This window comes from Electrophorus electricus, unplaced genomic scaffold (assembly GCF_041902795.1).
Source record: "Electrophorus electricus isolate QZ-2024a unplaced genomic scaffold, ASM4190279v1 Scaffold82, whole genome shotgun sequence".
Lineage (NCBI taxonomy): Eukaryota > Metazoa > Chordata > Actinopteri > Gymnotiformes > Gymnotidae > Electrophorus > Electrophorus electricus.
The window spans coordinates 126,734-144,504 of NW_027658799.1; the positions used below are offsets into that span (position 1 = coordinate 126,734).

Sequence of the window (17,771 nt, forward strand, 5' to 3'; positions counted from 1 at the left end):
TTGGATAGGTGCTATATCACCAAGTCAGTTTGTCAGGAGCTCAACTTGGAAAGAATCCGTTAGCTAACTAGCTAAGCTAGTTAACCTAGGTTAGCAATCGCAATCGCAGTAACGCTACAGTTCAAGCAACACTGTCCAGTATTGTTGACAATTAGGATATTTACAAAGACTGTGTTCTCCAACAAGAATAAAAAGCACTTTCCTCTTTTGAATTCCAGTACGATCTTGAAAGTTGGGTATATGTAAACACATAGACTTGCTCGGAATTTTCTTCTCAGACCATCGTTCATCACAGTTCATCGTCTGGAATCAAAAAAACACTATGTCAAAAAACAACTGCTTCCATGGTGACGCGAGTTCTCGTAACCGCGAAGATTCGACCTCGCGCGTGAAAATATGGGAATTGTGACCAAATATGCTTGACCGTATTGGACCATAAATTATGTTCATTCAAATGGCCTATAACGATACAACAACTCTTCTTATGTGTAGCTGTTCACAATAACGTTATTCTGCGTCCATATCTCTGTTTAAGGACATTTACATGGTATAAAATCCCAATGGATGTCTGTACTCTAAAAAAAAAGCTCAGCAGGTTTTCTAAATTTCACTCGTATGTCCGTGGTTTGTGGGTAATTTCAAATCTTTTGCATCTTTTGCATCCACACTAAAACAATGTTATGTTCCAGGGTGTATGGAACCCTCCAGATTCCAAACTATGTTTGGTATTAAATAGAGTTATTTTGTAATTCTGAACTGTAGCTTTTTTGTAGACACCAGATGCATACATTAGTTCTGGGTCTACATAGGTTCAGAGAATCCCAAGTGAAGTTAAAGAAATATATATTTTAGTTTTAGAATTAAGCCTAGAGTGAGCCAATAGTGAACTTTCCCAGATATACCTAATTTAGTGTGTCTGTGTCTTAAACAACCTGGATCTCAACACCACCAAGATGTGGAAATTATAATGTACTTCAGGAAGCATCCTCTTGCACCCTCCTCATTAGTCATTAAGAAACTGGTCAATGCAGTGGAATCCTGCAAATTCATTTCAGATGCAGGATTCTACTATTACAAAGAAAGTACAGAAGCGCAGGTATGTCTTAATCAAAAGCTTAATTACATTTTAGGCTCCACTAATGCACAGTCCAGAAACCAGCTGCAGCATATCATTGAGTGCGCTCAGAAAGTCATCTTTCTCTTTCTCTCTTTTCTCTTTCTCATTCCTTGCTGAGCTTCATCAGTCTAGAAACTCCAAAAGTTCTGCAAATCCCTTCACCTGGATGTCACTTATTTCAGAAACTCCCCAATGGAAAACACTTTAAAGCATTCAAAACCAATACTAACCAGCATCTGACCTGTTTCTTTCCCAATGGCATATCTTTGCTGAACCACAATCCTCTGCAGTCCTGATGAAAACCAGTTCAATTGAATTCAAATTTATTTCTGTAGCACCTTTTACTACATTCATTGTAACAAAACAGCTTTACTGATGTCAGAGTCTGGACCCCCCACTGAGCAAGCCAAAGGTGACATTGGCAAGGTAAAACTATGGGTGTAACAAAGAATCCTCAAGAGGAATCAAGACTTGAAGGAGGTATCTGTCCTTAAATGGTCAACACCAGACAGCACAACAACAAAATAAGCAATGAGATCAAAATATCAGTAAGAAAGGAGTCATTTAGGAGCAAATAGTGATTAGGAATTAGGAAAAACTTAGAAATGTAATTACTGCTGAAGCAATTCACACAGCCTAGTGAACTGTCATGTTTACAAAACTGTACCTTACATGTCACAAATTTTAATTCATTTTGCAAATAGAATTGTATACTGTAAAATGTTTCATTTACTTCTACATATTGTATACGTCTACATCTTGATATTTATCCCCAGTGAAATGTATATACTGCCATTTATACTGTAGTGTGCATGTTGTATTTGGGTTAGCTATTTTCTAGTCTTTCATCAATACGCTTTTGATAACAGGGCTGCTTCTAGCTGGATTTTTTGGTGGCCCATTCCCAAGTAATTAGTGACAATGACGTGTAACTCATGCAACATGGCTGTGTGTTTAACTTCTGCCCTCACTAACAAATGCACACATTTCGTCACACTACAATTTATGAAACAGCATGTTGGATAGACTAATCATGCTTTCTCATTCATGCCATGCCAAACTGGAATCTAGCATAAATATGCTCCAGTCTGATGTGCGATCAGTATAGGATAAAAATTGTACCACTCAGTTAACAGAACAGTTATGTAAATATGCTAGGCGATTGAAATATATTACATTTCTAGTTTCCAGCAGCAGTTATCATATGCCAAAGACTGTATATACATGAAAAAGATCAATAACAAAAACAAATCTTGTCTCAACATCCACAAAGAAGCTCTTACAGCCTACCACAACTAATCACACCACTACCTTATTGTGTAGTGGAACAGAGATTAAAGAGAAAGAGGCGCGTGGTATAAAGCAAATTGAATTATAAACACATACTATATAGGGAAAATGACATTTGTGACATGCACATTTTGAAATGGTAATGTGATTGGGTTGTTTTTTTTTTCTGGAGTGCTATTTCGTGCACCCTTCTCCCGGAAGTTACGCAGACAGAACCTCTTTTGTGTTTGTTTTTCCTGACAAACGCTCAAGGCTTCTGTCACTAGCGTGTTGATCTCCGCTACTGCGATACATTAGACCTCGTTGGCACATCCAAAAGGTTGAATACAGGTAATTAACATCAGTTTCGTAATATTTTCACACTGCTTGATTGTAGTAGAGCGCGCTGGACTAGTTTGTTGCTAACGTTACATAGACAGTCGGCACATCCTGGCAAAGTTTATTTTTAGCAGCAACTGTAGTTAGCTAGCGAGCTTGCGAACATTAACCACAATAGCGAGCCGTTAGCATGTCATCAAGCTAATGGTACCCGTCTAGCTAGCTACCTAGCTAGCATCATCAGGATTCAGACAGGTGATTTGATCTCGGCCATGAGCAGCTACTGTGAATGACCTTCTGATTTTTAACATTTGACTTAAGTATTATTAGATAGCTTTGTGAAGGTCAATAGCTAGGTTGAGCAAAGAACTAAGAAGTAAACGTTTTTAGCAAGATACTTAGAATGTTTATGGTTTTCTTAAAGTGCTGGTAGCTTAACAATTATTTATGGTCTCCTTGCTGTATAATCGCGTTAACTTGGTTCTATCTAGCTAACCTAGCTACGGCGGTAATAAACATTACTGTTAGCTAGCTACTTAGCTATTTTAGCCAGCTCACTCAATGTGTTAACGTTTCATCAGAAGCCAATGCGTTCTAACCGAGTAGGTACGATATTTCCGCTTGTATTTAACTTTAACGTATTAGTCGTTTTTAAAGTTGTTGGCTAACTAACTGATTCAGCCTCAAGGAGGTAGTGAGATCTTCCACACTAAACTAAAGCAGCAACAACAAAAAACAGTCCCTTATTATTGAACATTTATAAGTAAGCATGTAGCTAACCATGATATTCCTTTATTTTAAATGGACATCTGTTCTGTTGTAGCTCAGTACACAATGCTTTCTTAACAAAAATGTACAGGACATTGTGCAATTTTATGCAACTAAATTACAATGAAAATAGTACTGAAACAGTTCAACATGAAAAATAATGGGGGTCATGTTATAAAAATGAAGTGACTCAAAACTTACACATTAGGCAAAACAGTTCAGGTCTGCAGAAGGGCAGTAATGTAAGAAATGTAAGGCTGTAACTTTCATCTTTGGTTATATCTTAAATTTTGTCTATAAAATTTCTAGATTCCTTTGATCAGAACTTCTCAGGGGTCATTTTTTTTCACCAAGAGGTATAAAAACAAGACGGGTGTCTAATTCCACAGTGATAACATTACCCAAGACTTCATAATCTTCTCCCTTCATTAAACATTCGACACACTGTCTAACTGCCTGGTTTCCATAAGCAAAACCACACGGCCCTATTATTAGAGACATTAGAGAGATAGATTGGATAGAATTCAGTTTGAATATATTTTTCACTAAAATGCTTGTGAAACAACTCTAGAAAAGCACACACTGACCCCAGATTATTAAAAACAGTTACATATGTTTTGCACAAAACCCCACCTTTTTACTGTTTGCGTGCTTACAAAGGAGAAATAAGTCAACAGGATGCCATTGCCTCGCTGAGCTTGAAGTAAACACGCAAGGTGATTTTCAGTGGCAAGGAAGAAACAGTTCCCTAAGGTTTCAACAGCTTAATTAAGACAAACTTCACATGCAGGCACAGGGAACAGTGAGACCTTTATCACAATATCTGCTTTGGGAATATGATAAATTATCTCTTAACGCCAAACAACAGACAACCTTTCTAACAATGGAAACTAAATGTTGTAGATATGTTGCCAAGAAACATGTAGTGTTACAAACACTTTGTAGATATTTTAAAGATCATTTTAGTGTGAGTCAATGTTATAATGTTAGCTACACCATGCAAGAAAATTAATCTAAGATAGATACCTAGCTTTACCAATTCAGCTGTATGTAAAATATATTTTAAACATCTTGCACTAATGCTTGGAACATTAGGCGTTTGATTACATCTGTGTCTGCGATTTTGAAAGTGTTTTTATCTTCCCTGTTATATCTACTATAATGCCCCATGTTGTGCAGTTTACCAAAGAGTTTTGGGGTCAGCACATGTCATGAATTACTTTCAGGTGAACAAGATATGTCATACCCTTTTAACCCACTGGTCCCTTTCTGCTTCGTGGGAGGTTGTAACCAGAACAGCACACTGTCTCTCTTTTCTCTGACAACCGACCCTCTCTAGTGAATCCTTTCTATTTGTTAGGTCCTACTCTCTGACCAGTCTGTTAAATCAGGGGGGAATCTGGATATGGTGAAGACTTGAGTTTGAAGATAAAACACCTGACAGTACATTAATCCTGTCTAAAAGAATACAAAGTTTAGGTTAGGTTATTTTATTCAACTGCAATTTAGTATTTCAGGTTCTTTCATTTTTAAATCCTTCCAATACAGCTATGGGAGAAGACAGTAGGCTATTCCAAGATTTATCAATTTGGTGGTTTCACACAAATACTATAATATATTGATGGAAATTGGAATATGGAATAGAAAACAACTTGTAGCCTAACACAAATAAATAAGATTCACAGCTACATAAAGAAAAAAAAGGTAAAGTAGCTTGTTGAGTTTGGAGCTGCATTCAAAATAGTACGTTCTCTAATTTTTAACCTTATTTTTCCTTTTTTGTAATTCTGTGTGTGCATGTAAAATTAACTTCATGAGGCAATCATTCACATTATCAGATACCTTTGCATTTGATGCACTGCAAGGCTGCTTGTTTACTAAACATGGGAGGCAAGACCTCTCCCAGGGTAGCCTGTTTTTCGCCTTCCCAGCGCTAACTACTCTCTTGTGTGACTGTTCCATGCTATTACCGTCAAAGTAATAAAGTATTTGAAGGTATATTAGGTCTACGTATACAATTCTGAGATTACTTTTTGTTACGGAGTAGCTACAATAATAAAACCTAGACAGTCAGATCCAGTGCAACTGTAAGTAGCTAGTTAGCTAGCGTTAACCTAATGAACCAGGATAGATAGGTTAGCTAACGTTAGACGGTGTAAAGCCAAACACGCCATCAGTGCTGAGTGTATTTGCCTTAGCTAGCGAGCTAACTACACAGCGGCAAAAGTCATTTGCTGGCTGTAGTGTTTGTAAGTAACACAGTAGCATTTACAATGTAATATTTAAAATTATATCTTGGCTACAAAACACAGCCAGGATCCCCGTTTCGTTGATTTGGTTGGGCTGCCAAGACAACAAAATAGTCCGCTGATGCTTTCGTTAAAGCTACAGTACTCCATCTCATGTCAGTGTCTATTTAGCTGCTATTTTTTTATTAGTTTCTGATAGGATCTTTAGACTACGTCCGATGCTTTTCTTTTGTTTTCGATGCTTTTGAAATTATCTTAAATTACCAGTTCTCTTCTTTTCTATAAGTATGTTTTACATCAAATTCGGAAACGTACAGCCTTGGTGGAAAAAAAACAACAACTATCGATTATATTTTTGACGAAGATGCTACCTATGAAACTACATTCACAACGGAGCTAGTTATGTAATGTAATGCAATAAATGTAGACCTGTTTTATATAGTCCATGCAACAAAGTTACACAGAATCCTACAATTAGTCTACCTTAAGCAAATCCAAACATTGCTGTGAAAAATCACTTCAGGGATATATTAAATACGTGCCACCACCTATGGTAGACATTTGACGGTTAATAACGCCTAATAAAAATAAACATGTTTTCTTCCAGTAAATTTACATTTACGGCATTTAGCAGACGCTCTTATCCAGAGCGACTTACAAAAGTGCTTTGTCATTTTCTCATAGAATACGTCCTAGTATTCCCAGTACAGTAGGTTAGAGTCCAATATACCAATGATCTAGACTACTGTAGAAATACAGGGATCACTGTAGTAGGAAATCAAGAAACGTGTGTTGGAGCCTTTCGTGAAAAAAACCATATAGCTAGGTAGAAGCATGATGCAAAGTTGACTTTGGTATTGACACCAAGAGTTATATATGCAACCAGGTAACTCGGGTTTACTCCTTTGTGCTCTATTGGCCTGTTGTTTCCATTAGGAATTACTTGACGTTTTTGTTGTAGGGTGCTATTCTCTGCTTATCCACTAGAGGGCAATAAAACGCATTTATTCTGAATGAGCCACACTTGACCAATTCGTCAACTAAATGAAATGTGGGTCATGCAAATTTCGCACGTCTGCCTTTCTTGACTTTACACTGGGCGTTTCTGAAATGGCTGTCAAACACAATAGACTTCCTCCGCAACTAGTATTTAATAAGTTATTAAGAGCATGCAGCAGATAGAAGATTTCAGTAAATAGAGGATATTGGTAAAATAAAACCTAAATAAGAGAAAAAAGGAATAGACCAGTGCCAAACCCCAAAAGCCTGTTTTATTTAGCAATCAGAGTAGTTAAAATTTTTTAGGTGCTTTTGTCAAATGCTTGGTTTTAGAGTTAAAGAGTTAATTAATAATTATGCCCTGTGGAAGTTTGTGAGAAGCAGTTTATTTGGGCCTTTCTGAAACTATAAAATCAAGCATTGTACAAGAACCACCTATACCTCAGTTGAATTTCTATCAGTTTACATACTCTCTCTCAGACATATCAAACATCATTTCAAACTGGACTTCCATCGCTAAGCCCAGATCTTTCTCAGGACCAAATCAGTTACATCTACCACTCAATCACTTAGAAGCATATCTTTCAGAAATTAAACTCTGGATGAAACACAACTTTCTTATGTTAAATAGCAACAAGACCGAGCTTATCATAGGCTCAAAATCAATCCTGAGTAAAACTGGTTCTTTCACTCTAACCACTGATGATATAGCTATGTCCCCTTCCCCTGGTTAGAAACCTGGGTGTTATCCTCAGTGCAATTCTTTCATTTGTACATTGTACATTGTGTATATAATCATAATATACATATATTGTACATACATTGTTAATATATTTTGTACATACATAGAAAATATATATTTATCTGTATATATATTTTTTTTCTCTATGCACCCCTGGTTCTCTTCCTCAGTTTGGACAGAGCACTCTCCACCATTTCACTGCGTGTTATACTGTGTATGACTATGTATGTGACGAATAAACCGAACTTGAACTTGAACTTGGCACCCATGTTCATGCTACTGTTAAGATGTACTTCTTTCACCTGTAATATTACTAAAATCCAAAATCCGTCTGCTAATAAATCTCTCATTCATGCTTTCATCTCTAGCCTCTCAGACTACTGAAACACTGTCCTTGCAGGCATTAGCCCTTCTCTCCTTCACAAGCTTCAGATGGGTCAGAAATCTGCTGCCTGTCTTCTCATTCAATCCCAGGTACACCAGCACATTACACCCATCCTCCAGGATTTTCACTGGCTTCCTGTTAAGTACCACATTCATTTCAAATTTTCCTTTTCAAATACAAAGCTCTCCATCGTCCAACACCTAAACTATCTGATCTTCTTGACTACAAACCCAATCGCTCTATCAGATCTTCTTCTGCCGGGCTCCTTACTGTTCTACACCCAACCTTCATAGCTTTGTTGATCAGGCATTATTATTATTATTATTATTATTATTATTATTATTATTATTATTATTATTATTATTATTATTATTATTATTAACATCATCATCATTACCATCACCATTGGAGCATTACCTTATGTCTTAGCAGTGTCTCAAGAAAGCAGAGATGCTTAAACGCATGCAGAGGAATAAGGATAAAAGGCACAAATAAAGTGAAAACCAGAAACAGACTTAGTTCATTATTTCCATTTACTCAGAAATAATGAAATAAGAAATAATGTACAATTGTACTGATTGCAATCCCACAGTTGTTTACCAACAATTATGTACATACTGTACTTTATACTGGTGTGATTCCTTCATTCACACTGTATTTGGGCAGAGAGCTAATGAAACATAATAAAGTGAGGAACACTAGCAAACACTGAGTCAAGTATAAAAAAAAAATGGTATGTTAAAAAAAATTCCTAGTTATGATTTCACTTTATTTTTTTATGGTTGATGCATCTTCATAAGTGCATTACTGACAAGCTTTAGTCAGAGAGGACATAAATATCTTGGTGACTTTGTCCAAGTCTTGGTGTGTTTCATAGAGAAAGCTTTGTTTTCAACATGGCTACATGTTGGCTACTATACTGAAAAAGCTTACAATGCCTCCAGAATACATGGCTCCAGTATTCATTTGAATGTTATAGCAAAGGGGATATTAAATTAGAGAAAATGTATAACTGAATATTACTGTTTTGGATTATATAATTATTTAACGTTTGAACCCTGAATACAACATAAATTATACAGCAGTTACAAAAAAAGTCAAATGGGCTAGTTGATGTCCTGTGGAGACAAGAGCTGAATAAACATGAATTAAGTGATCATTTCCTGAAGTCATCCAGCACTACTTACTTGCATGCATTGCTCCTCCCTTACAAACACAGAGCTGAAAGGCAAAATCTGGATGTAAAAACCTGTTTCTGGTGCCTGTATAAAATGTTTGGGAAATGTCTGTGTGCGTTTGCATGGCCTTAATTTTGCCTATTAGAAATGCTACACTATAATGGCCTATAATGCTATTAATCAATGTCAGACTATATAAATGTATTGTTCCATTAGTGCAATTCTTAAGCAATGTCATAACTATAAATACTTCATTGTATGTAGTAGGCAAATGAATAAATGAAGTACATCATTGGTGAGTAGTTATTGTGGAAACCAAATTTGTATTTTTATGTGATTAATGAGCAGCCCTTTTATTTATATATATATATATATATATATATATATATATATATATATATAATTGTATAGTGTGCATTGTCTTTAACATTCCTAACATATCCTCATTAAAACTGCATTTTGAAGTTAGTATCAAATAAATGCTTGAAATTAACTACTATTAATGTATATTGTACACATTCAAAGTTACTCTTAAGTGTGTTCTGATAAATAAAAAATCATGATGACTATAAATAATATTTTATAATGAGATGATGCACCATCATGATTGCACACTTTGGATAGCAGAGTGGTGCAAAGAATACTGTTTTTCATATTTGTATGATACCTGTGGACTAGTTAGAAAGAACTACTTTGATCACTGAGTAAAGAATTATTTAAAAATGTCTTGTACACCACATATCTGTTTGCCACTATAAATGATTTAATTCCATATTCTAGCCTCCCCCTCTTGTCCCAGTGGAGTTATAATGTTTCATAATAAGTTACAATGGGAGCAGACTCTGACAACAGCACACTCTGAGCATGTATACATCTACAAGATCCTGATTACTGGTAAAAATCAGTTTGTCAATAAGTGAACTGAAGTGTTCACATGCACAATAATAATAATGTGATTATGTAAAAAAGGACAAAAAAGCATATGAAAAACAAACAAACAAACAAATTGCTATATGGGATCAGTGAAATCGGGGGAATTCTCTACAATGGACCTGATCTTAAAACCTTGTCCTCTTTGCCCGGCTGCAGAACAAGAGAGCCCATATTCCACTTACACTGACATAAAAAAAAAAAAATAGAAATCTGATAAAGCTGTTCATTTGCCCAGATTAATTAATTAATTAATCTGGGTTTTGCTTTGTGCGATGTAGAGCCGAACACTGATAAACGTTTACGTGACATTTTACATAGGAGTCTTATTTCCCTTTGCAGGGGTAAATGCACTCAGTGGCATTTGCAGTAAAGCACTGAATTACATTCAAAATAGACATGATTTATAGAAGCAAGCATTTCAGTTTGCTCAGAAAGTCCCCTGGATCCAGTCAAATGTTGTGCTCCAGCGGAGTACCAGGACAGAAGTGATCTTTGTCTAGTCTCTCACTCATCTGTGTGTCGATCGGAGGAGCCTCCTTACAGCAGAAGTATTGCTTCCAGAGCCGCTGGAACGCCGTGCGGAACTTCTTGATGCGGAATGCATACACGATGGGGTTGACGGCGGAGTTGCCGTGGGTGAGCAGGATGGCGATGTAGAGAAGGAACATGGGCTTCTCGCAACCAGGGCTGAAGAGTGTGATGCAGTTCAGGATGTGCAGTGGGAGCCAGCTGGCGGCAAACAACACAAGCACAAGCGCAAGCGACTTGGCTAGCTTCAGCTCCTTGTTGTAGTACTTGCTGGGGTCGCCATGGCCCACACCGACCTTCTTGTTCAGTTGCTTGTGTGATGGAAAATATTATTTGATCATGTATTATCATGTGATTCATATGTAATGATTCATATATAATCATGTTAATCCTTTCCATCATATAATCCTATATGAATGGTTTAGTCTGCAACTGACTATAAAAGACAACTCCCAGTACACAGTTAACATGTAAAATGAAAAGTTATTTACTGATCTAACTTAAGCTAAATAGCAACTAAATCTTTTGAACATACAGTATTCTATTTATTATGCACATATGGTAATTCTATCCTGACTCATGAAAATGTGGAATTCTGAATTGTGTAACGTTTGTAAGAAATTGTAGTGACTTTGCTATATCCTCTTCCTCAGAGCTGTTCACAACGGAAGCATCTCACCTGCGGACTCTCGGGGTTCTCGATCAGGTGTTCTTCCAGAAGAGGAGGAACCTTTTGACCGTCGAAGAACTTTCCGGTATCTTCCCCAACCTGCCCCAGGTCTACAGTCTTCATGGTCAGTCTCTCTGTGTGCGAGCGTATGTGTGTGCGTGCAAATCCGCTCCATTTGTCTTAGTGTGTTTTCAAACCTACATTTCTGAAGCCTACTTGGTGTCTAAATCATAATCAAGATTAAAGAAGTGTAAAACCCACCCAAACTGGGAATTTAATGACAGAACAATATCAGCTATCGGCACCATGCCATTACTGTGAGCAGGTATGGACTGGAGGCTGTACATGTTGTTTCTGCGGTGGCCTTCATGACACAAGTAGAGTTCTGTTGCCCACTGACACAACTTTCTAACAAACCACATATACACTGGCTCGCTTAAACAGATTCTGTTTTGTGGCGTTGCATTTGTGTTTCAGTGAATCTATGTGAGTCCATGAAGAGGCTGAGGGACTCTTCTATAGTTCAAGGCATCGGAGACATCATGGTGTCTAGAGTGAGCTGGCTAGTGTTACTCCCTTTCTAGTTCACATCATCTTTTGGTGCTGTCTAAAATGAAGGGGTTGTTCTGTGTAGTGTGGGATATACTTGTTGCTTTACTTGATATGTCAGTAGCTCATGTGTTTGTGTGTGTGCGTGTTAGTTTGAAGACGCTGCAGGAGAGGAGTTCCAGGAGCAGGTGTCTCACCTGTGCAGTCAGCAGAGTCAGGCACTGGAGCTCATTAAAAATAAACGCAAAGACCCACGTTTCACGCACCTTATACAGGTAACACTTTTTAGAGGTATAAAGCCTTTGGACAAACCTACAAACACTAGAGCTTCTGCCATATTTGTTAGTGGGCTGGGTTGTGAATTGGTTGACCCATATTTTGAATTGGAGACTATCCAGTCTTTTATATTTGACTTTTATTGCAGCACATAACTTCTAGTGATGCTGTTTTAGGTATAAATTGGTGTTGCAGTCAACAGAATCCACATTTGGACTTAGATGTCCTTGGCTCATTCGTGTGTGTGTGTCTGTGTGTGTGTTAGGAATGTGAAGCCAGCCCTCACTGCCGCCGACTACAATTAAAGGACCTTCTAGTGTCTGAGATGCAGAGACTCACCAAATACCCCTTGCTGCTGGATAACATCATCAGACACAGAAGGCATGTATAGAAACACTCACATACAATGTATTGAACCATGAAAACACTTCAGTATACACACACATACCAGCTTACCAAGGAGGCAAGCACACACACCCTTTCTCCTGGATTAACACTAGTATGTGCCCCCACAACAGCTGGTTCTCCAGACCTGCAGCCATTGCTGAGGGCACAGGCGTGCTGCCGTGGGATACTACGAGCTGTCAATGAGGTCGTCAGGGAGACGGAGCACCGGCGACTGCTCAGCCGTTATCAGCGCAGGCTAGACTTGTCCCCTCTGGAGAGGCAGGCCAGTCCTGTCGCTGCTCAGTTCAAGGTACGGCCTTACTATGTATCCACCATCTGCCTTCCAAACAGCTTCTCTGGTCTTGGAGCACCTGATCCAGAGTATGAATTATTAACTATATTCTTTTTCTATGTAGAATCTGGACCTGACCACTAAGAAAATGATCCACGAAGGACCGTTGACTTGGAAAGTTAGTAAAGATAAAGCTATCGGTAAGAGATCATCACAGCTGAACAAATCACTGTTAACTCTGGGGAATGCAGCTATTGAGAGCATGGTGCTATGCTGACTTGGAGTTATTTGGTTCCCTGCTACCTCACACATGACATGGTCTGAATAACTGTGTGTGTGTGTGTGTGTGTGTGTGTGTGTGTGTGTACACCTGCATCTGCCTGTATGTTCATACGTGTGTATACACATGTTTCAAGGACTTTTAATGTGAATGGATGCTTTCAGTGATCTGTGTGCAAGCTTGCATACATTTTTGTTTTTCCTCTTGCAAATGATTACTTGACAGGTCCATTCTCACTCTGTGTGTGTGTGTGTGTGTGTGTGTGTGTGTGTGTTCCAGACATTCATGCTCTGCTTCTCTCAGACATGTTGGTGCTACTCCAAAGGGGTTCAGGTGACCGTTTGATCTTGCGATGTCCAGCGCGCTCACTGGGTGGGGTTTGGGGTAGGAACACGGACCTCAAAACCCCCTTTTGCCCCGTTGTTCGCTTGGATTCATCTCTTGTCAGATCTGTGGCTACAGGTATATTTGTAGTTATTCTTACAGCTATGAATAGCCAGAATAGATGAATGGGTCTGGAATAACTATGTCTTTATTTTATTTTTAAAAAATTAAGAAGCCAGTTAGAAATTGCATTTGGGTTAGTTTGAATACATTGTTTGACAACCTGCTCTTCTCTATCAGATAACAAGGCCTTGTATGTGATCAGTACATCAGAGAGACAGATATACGAGCTGGTGGCTGGGACTTCCTCTGAGAAAAACACGTGAGTTTGTTTTTTTGTCTCTCTCTGACCCACCATCTTCTCATCAAGGTCAACCAGTCAGCACTGCTGTGTCTGTTTTGTGATAACATTTATGGTGTCAGGCCATTTATGTTCAGATGATTTTAACAACATTGTGCTGTTGTAGAAATTGGGACCTGATGGCTTTAGCGATGTTTCCACAGATGGAAGAACCTGTTAGAAAAGACCATCTCCTCGGCCTCTGGAGGCAGTGAAGCCACCAAGCAAGGATCAACAGCTATCCCAACTGACCAATCAGAAGCCTACATGCATACTGGTGGGCAGGGTTATGTGGGAGGACGAGCTAAAATGGCTGATGCTGCTCTTCAAGATGGTAAGAATTTGTTACACTCCGTTACACAGTCATTGTTGCACTATGATAGTTAAACAGTATATTTCTGGTGGTGGTGGTGGTGTTTTTATAAATAGAATTTTAGCAGGCTCAGATATTTACCAACTTTTTTGCACCCTTTGTGTTCTGCCAGTCAGGACACTAAGACTGTTGATCCTTGGATCCTTGGATCCTTTAGAGGCTGCCAGTCAGAAGCAGAAAGTGACATCATTGTCCTCACAGCAAGAAGGGCAGGAGATGCCTTGCCAGTCACCAAAAGGCCGTTCACACCTGGAGATGCTGAGGCATGAAACGAGGCCCTGCCAATCACGAGCAAGCATACGGCAGCGCATGATAAAAAATGTGGATGGAATCTTTCAATCAATGAAGGGGCTGATGAAAAACCTGCATCAGCTTAGGGTAAAGTGGATATATTACTCACGCTCTCTCAAACACACACACACACACACACACACACACACACACACACACACACTATCATTGCAGCTAGCTAGCACTTTCATGTTATGTTTTAAAAGAATGGCTTTGTGCACTTGTGAGATCCTGGTTAACTCCTTGTTTTCATTTTCATAGGAGATTGAAGCAGACCACTGTAGACTGCTCACAATGGTGAGAAAAAAGTCACCTGTCAGTCAGTTCAGATGACACCATCCATGGGTCTTCCTCCATTATCAGGACACCATCTATTTATCTTGGGTCGAGCGATGGTAAGTGTGTCAAAGAAGCCATTTATAAATACTGGGGCTAAACCTGTTTAATGCTGTACCACAATTCTTTTTGATTGTACCAAACAAAAAGATCTAGTCTGGAATCACTAGAATAATTTGGGGTTGAGTTTAAATGGAGCACACAGTTGAATATTAAAACATCACCGCAGATCTTGGGTCTTGCTATTGCCAGACTGAAAACTGGCCTTCAAACCTGTAGCAATTCCCAATTTTAACTTTAAGAATTTTATGTATTTATTTGAATAATGTTTAGTATTGATTTTGGAGTTGATGTAATTATGTTGCTTATGGTGTACTACCCCTGCAGACTGTGGCAATTGTATGGTCATCTTTCCAACCTGTTTAGGTAACGAAGAAGGGCCAACAGAACCAGTTCAGCCCAAGATCCATTCTACAGGATTTTGATTTATTACACGAGACATTGTAAAGAGTTTTACTTACACATTTGAAACATGAACACACACATACTAAGGGTGTGGCATTCCTGCCATTTCATACATCCTGTGTAGCTCTTTACTAGAATCCCAGCATGCCTTTCTCCTGGGAGAAACCTGCAAATATTGTATTGTCTGCAACTGAGAAGAGAGACAGGACAGACGAACCTTCAGCTCATGCACCGAGTTGGAATAAAAAGCATTCAAATGAAAGTCCAGATATGTGAGGTGTTTTTTTTTTTTATTAGGTAAAGCTAAAGTTGGAACAAGGGAACTGAGGTGACAGTTTAAAAAAAAAATTAGTCAATGAAGATGAAGAAATGGAACTAAAATGAGACTGAAAATGTATGGCTGAGGAAATGAATCTGCCCATTAAAGGGACCCCCCCCCAAGCACTTTACCCAATACATGTATGTTAATACTCACTCACGTCATCAGTGACAAACTGGCAACCCAACAGGTACCATTTTGCTCGAGGACCCATAATCAGCCCATGTCAACTTGACCCAAGATTGTGGCTCTCTTCGCCTTATGGAATGTGTGGATGGGTGACTTAAACAAATTCAGGTTCTTTTTCACTGGGACCCCTGCAAGACACATGGGCTCCAAGAGAGTATTTTGCATTAATATCATCATATGTCTATGTTGTATCCTTTATTTTATAAATTAACACTATGCGAGAGCAAAGAATAAAGAGTGTGGAAGGAGTTTATTTTATTTCTTTAAGCGTTCTACAGAATAGAAAATAAAGGTTTGGCCTCTCTTTACGCACAATGGATAAGGCAGGGCGTACTGGGATTGCCATTGTGTTGTGGCAAGACATCATCTTCACTGCTCATTACTGTATACTTATTTGTGCAGCCCTGTTCTGGACTGACTCCTGTCAACATTGCAGGGAACAAAAAGCAACATATTTGTTGTCTGATATCATGTCATTACCTATGAAGGGGCACCTTCTGTGTAGTGTAAATACTGTGAAGCTCGTCACTCACCTCTTGAAATGGCTCAGTGATGCCAGGGTTGGTTTTTGACACATATGAAAGGATTTATACTTTGATCTGTTAAGATGTTGGTAGAAGTGGCTCCTTTACACTGACTCCAGTTTGGCCTTTGTTGTATAATGGCTAATGTTATGGTTCAAAAAAGAATGAAACTGTCCAAGATCAGTGTTAAGGACCAGGTTCTACCTTAATCTAGCTGCATCTGGATGCTAATAGCCTAATGCTAGATTATGCCATCACATTTCCCTTTTATAAACTAACCTGTGAAAGGGAGAAGGAAGAATGGCCCTCTATCCTGTGTGGCTTTCCCACTCCCATGTGTTGGGACTGTTTTGAGGGTCGTTGGTGTAATTGGATTTTGGGGTGAATGTGGACCGGGCTTTGACAATTGACAAAATGTATAGAGCGGCTGGTCCATTTTTGGCTTTGTATGCAAGCATCAAGATTTCAAATCTGATGTGGTCAGTTACTTCATACTGCCAATGAAGTGAGCGCAGCAGTGGAGTGACATATGAATTTAGGAAGATTGAAGACCAGTGATGCAGCTGCATTATGGACAAGTTGTAGAGGGCTGATGGCTCTTAGAGGAAGACCAGCAAGTAGCGAGTTGCAGTAGTTTAGCTTTGAGATTACAAAAGACTGCACAATTACCTGGGCAGCTTCCTGTGAAAGAAAGGGCCGAATCCTTCGTATGCTACAAAGGAGAAATCTGCAAGACCAGGTCAGATTTGAAATATGAGTAGAGAATGACAACTGGTTGTCCAAAGTTATGCCCAGGCTACGAGCAGCTTCAGATAGTGATACCAGGGAGTTCTCGATGTACATAAGCTTGGCTTTACTGGGGTTGAGCCTCAAGTGGTGGCTGTCATCCATGACACAATGTCAGTCAAGCATGCTGAGATAAGTCTGGAGACCTGCGTATCGGAGGGTGGGAAAGAAAGAAATAATTGGGTGTCATCAGCATAGCAGTGGTAGGAAAAGCCATGAGAAGATATTACATCACCAAGAGAACAGGTATACAAAGAGAAGAGGGCCTAATACTGAGCCCTGGGGGACACCAGAGGAGAGTCTACATGGATTGGAAGTGGATCCTTTCCATGTTACCTGATAGGACTGAAAAAACTGGAATCAGATTGTGAGCTAAGAAAGGGAGAGAGAGACAAGTACTCATGCATGTGAGCACACAGCTAGACAACATGGAAAAAAGACACCCAACATGCACCCAACATGCAGCAGGAGTGGCTAAAGCCATACAGAAAACAGCGCATCTGGTAATGGGACATCCAATCACGGTACTAACCACACACAGTGTAATAGCATACGTGAACTCACAAGCCTTCGCCTTGACAGCACTAAGGCAACAGAGGATCAGCAAAATTTTGGAAGCACCACACATCACGTACACGCATGAACGAATCAACATGGCAGACATGATGGGAGGAGAAGAGCCTCATCAGTGCGAACAGGAAGTCAAAAAGCAGGAGAAGGTGAGACCAGACCTAGAAGGAGAACCAATTCCAGGAGCAGGGAACATGTTCACCGATGGATGTGGATTTAGAGGACCATACGGG

At 39.1% G+C, this 17,771-nt stretch overlaps 2 long non-coding RNA genes across 2 annotated transcripts; both read left to right on the plus strand.

Moving 5' to 3' along the window:
- Positions 1-9,527: 9,527 nt before the first annotated feature.
- Positions 9,528-11,996, plus strand: LOC145656583 (uncharacterized). The gene is made up of 3 exons (XR_014122191.1): positions 9,528-11,301; positions 11,655-11,731; positions 11,879-11,996. It is a non-coding gene; the product is annotated as an uncharacterized LOC145656583 (long non-coding RNA).
- Positions 11,997-12,662: 666 nt separating this feature from the next.
- Positions 12,663-13,287, plus strand: LOC145656582 (uncharacterized). Its single transcript, XR_014122190.1, has 3 exons — positions 12,663-12,699; positions 12,806-12,881; positions 13,241-13,287. It is a non-coding gene; the product is annotated as an uncharacterized LOC145656582 (long non-coding RNA).
- Positions 13,288-17,771: the final 4,484 nt, after the last annotated feature.